The following is a 3,959-nucleotide window of genomic DNA, read 5'->3' on the forward strand; positions in this document are numbered from 1 at the left end:
GAATTGAGGAACCTTAACGGGGTGGCGAACTCGTCAACTCCCACGTTCCGTCGTGTTTGCGAATGATTTGGATCGGATCAGGAAAGTCTCGAGCGTACAGCTTGAGCGGATTCAGATTCTGGTGCGATTCTGGTGCCGGGATCTAAAAAGGCTGCCGTTATATACCCGAGCGTCTAACGGTAACCGCGTCGTTCGTTCCCGGGTGGGGATAATGACGTGTTGTTTTTCGGCAGGTAATTAACGGTAAACACGTCATCTTCCCTGGGCGAAACGGCGCGGCGTTTCGGCGGGTGTCGCTCGGGCGTTTACGGCAGCGCTCGGCGGTGCTCGATTTTCCGTATAACGGCGTAACGGCGGCCGTACGGTTGTTTATCGCAACGGCGGTAATTAGCGTTTAAAAATGGGCGCTCGGCGCCTCTGCCCCTGCCCGGCCGGTGTTCGCCGGGCGGCAGACTTTCGGCGGTCTACTGCCGGGTAACAATGGGGGATGCATTGTTACAAATTAATAAAGGAAATAAGTAATTAAACAATTAGGCTTTAAATTTTTGAAAAATTTTATATTATTAAAAAAGTTTTAATAAAATATATGTGTATTTTACATACTTTTTACATACATTTCTTTTATATATTTTTATATACTGCTTTGTTTTTAGTACCAAATTACTTATTCATTTTTTAATTGCCAATCTTTAATGGACAGTGAATTTAAAAATAATAGTTGTTGTAGATGATCGGGCGAAAGTCGGTTCCTGGAATCTGTTAAAATATTGCCAGCCCTTGAAAATAATCTTTCAGAAGGTACTGACGTTCCAACAATCGCCAAGTATTTTTTGGCAATAACGCTGAGAGTCAGGTATACTGATGCAAGCCTCAACCAATAACGTATTGGACTTTCCTAACGATCTATCATTGGTTGATCCAAGTAGTGCTTCAAGTCAGTTGGCATCTCGTCTTGGTGCCGTTGCGCAACATTTATGGTCTTCATTTTAAGAAGATCATCGTGAAAGGACCATAGGTCATCAGTGTTGTTTGGTATTTCAATGTTCGTTTCAGCAACTGCATCATTAGACACGTTCGTATGATCCAATTCTCTCATCCATCTACCAATACGACCGATTGCTTGCGAATATGCCAAAGGCTGATTAAAATGTAATTTCTTGAATCTGGGATCCAGGATTGTCGAAGCTGCCATAATAGCATTGTTTTCTATTTGTCCAAATTTCATCGAAATAGAGTTTTGGAGACGATCAACTAAAGAAAGTGCAGTTTGCGTTTTTAGGCTCTTATGAAGTTTTTGATTTTTATTTTTTAAGCAATTGATCAATGGAATGATTTTGCTAGCCGTGACAAATCGTTCTCCACAAACTTCTTTTGTAACTTTTTCAAGTGGTTGCAATACTTCCACAATTTCGTTTGCTAATTGCAGTTCAGATGCAGTCAACATTTCAGGTGAATCCGGATTACTTAATAAAATCGATCCAACTTTTTTCGAGAGTAAAATAAATCGTTGTAACATCGCAAAGGTTGAATTCCATCGTGTGTCAATGCTTTGGATTAACTTAAGGTCGGTGAGCGTCCGCAACGCATCAGCAGCAATAGTAGATTGTTTAAAATAGATGACAATTTTTTTAATCTTTGCAAACAATGATATTGCATCTTGAAAATTCATTGTATCCTCAGCGACCAAATTTATTGAATGAGCAGAACATGCAATATGTTTGACAGACCCAAAGGTATCTCTAACCGCTTTTTTAATATTCACTCCGTTATTGGTTACGACAACAACTATTTTTTCATCATCGATGTGCCAGTCTTGCAAAATCGTTCTCATCCATCTTCCTATAACTTGAGAGGTGTGTCGCTCCGTTATTTCTGTAACACCAATCGTGGTGGATTGCAATTCTCCTTCAAATTCGTAGTAAACAGTCATCCCTAAATAGCTGACGGTATTAAGTACGTCGGTCCAGATATCCGCCGTTACTGAGAAATAATCAATTTTTTCCAATTTTTGTTTTTCACATGCCCCTAGGGAATCATATTTTTCTTCTATTTTTTTTGTAATCGACTTTCTTTCAGGTACAGAATAAAGAGGAACAATAGTTTTCATCAAGTCCCTGAATCCTTCATTATCTACTGTCTGGTAAGGCATATTGTTTTTGGCAAGCATGAAAAGGATAGCATTGGTGATTTCTCCTGCTCTTGCACCTCCCTCTAAAATGATAAATATTATGAATTTTATGCATAAGTTTGTAACGCGGTCACCTCGCTCGACGCTCGGATCGGCTCGTCGGTGTCCGGGTTCGAGAGGAGGGGAGATTCAAGCTTGCGTAGACACATTATAGGTAGAAAGATAGTTTATTGAAAGAGAAATACGTACAGAGTAGCGTGCAGGGTCGTGCGGTGTTAGGCGGCGTGCGCTGGGTGGCAGACGCGAGCGCAGCGGGAAGCTTAAGCGCGAAGCGGTCGGCGCGAAGCGGCGTGCAGCGGGAAGCAGATTTGACTTAACTAAGGTTTTATTTACATGCGCGTTAGCTTAGTATCTACGGGGACGTTATTTACACGAGGGTAATCGCGACGCGGTTATCCCGGTCGGGCTTATTCCTAGCGGTTGATAATTACGGCGCGATTCGCAGGTACGGGCTTATAATTAGCAGGCTTATAATTACGGCGCGGTTCGCAAACGCGGACTTACAGTTAACCGGACTTATTACTAGCAGGGTTAATTCTACGGAGCGGTTATAACTAGTGAGCTTATTACTATTCGGTTATAAGGTTACGGCGCGGTTATAGCTAGCGGACTTATTACTAACGGCTTATAATTACGGCGCGGTATCTACATGCACTTATAGCTACGGTCAGGGTAGGCGGCTGGGTATTGCCGGCAGGGCCGAGTGTCACGTCGAGCTCCGCCTGCAACAGAAAACCGGAAAACCCGGCGGGGCTGAGAAAACCTCAGCCCGGGCTGGTGCAAGGAGCCGGAAAACCCGGCAGGGCTGAGAAAACCTCAGCCCGTAAGATAGAGAGAGCCAGAAAACCTGGCAGAGCTAAGAAAGCCTTAGCCCCAAGAGGTAGTGGTCAGGTCGGTGTCGGGAGCAGAATGTCGGGACAGGATCTGGTCTCGATGTCTCGGCCGGCCGGGCTTATATACCCGGCCGGCGCCCCCACCACGCGTTGTCGGTCCGTCGGTGGGAGTCGGTTTGCCGTGGGGGCAAGCGTGATAGCGCGAGCGGCGTGCGTGCGAACGAGATAGCACGTGTGGTGCACGTGCAAGCGAGATAGCACGTGTGGCGTATGTGCAAGCGAGATAGTACGAGCGGCGTACGTGCAAGCGAGATAGCACGAGTAGCGTACGTGCAAGCGAGATAGCACGTGCGCAAGCAGGATAGGTATAGCAGGAAGAGACAGTGAGGCATGCGAGGTTATTCACTTTTATATTTTAAACATATTTAACATATTTACAATATTTACAGTATTAGTGACGACCCTGTCGTTACAAGTTTAATAAAGTTTAAATTTTTGTAGTTTTTCAGGATCCTAAAGGCCCTAACCTTAAAATTCAATCTTTTCATTTTACTAAAAAAATATCTAACTCTGAATATTTGATTTCTAACATCTTAAGATTGACTTTGGACATTACAGCCTGTATCTAACACCATGGAGGCGAATGAATGTGGTGCGATGGCGGATGCCTCTCGGCGAACTGTTATATATATATATATTGTGACGTTGCCGTCTCGCGCGCGTCCGCCGAGTTCCTCTCCAATCGAAAAAGCGCGGGCTGAAGGGCCGTGCCAGTCGAATCATTGCGAGAACCGTACCGTTACCTCCAGAGAGGCGTCATTAATGGAGATTTCGAGCGTAATGTTAATTTCGTTTGTGATTTTCTTTCGTATGAATAATTCATTTGGGAGCCTCATCAGAAGAAGGAGCGGAAAGTCGCTGAAGCGTCACGGAAAATA

The 3,959-nt window shown here is 44.3% G+C and overlaps 1 pseudogene; it reads right to left on the reverse strand.

Moving 5' to 3' along the window:
* Positions 1–664: 664 nt before the first annotated feature.
* Positions 665–2,337, reverse strand: LOC115245331 (annotated as a pseudogene).
* Between the last annotated feature and the right edge of the window lie 1,622 nt (positions 2,338–3,959).

The sequence above is a fragment of the Formica exsecta genome, unplaced genomic scaffold (genome assembly GCF_003651465.1).
Source record: "Formica exsecta isolate Colony F162 unplaced genomic scaffold, ASM365146v1 scaffold944, whole genome shotgun sequence".
Lineage (NCBI taxonomy): Eukaryota > Metazoa > Arthropoda > Insecta > Hymenoptera > Formicidae > Formica > Formica exsecta.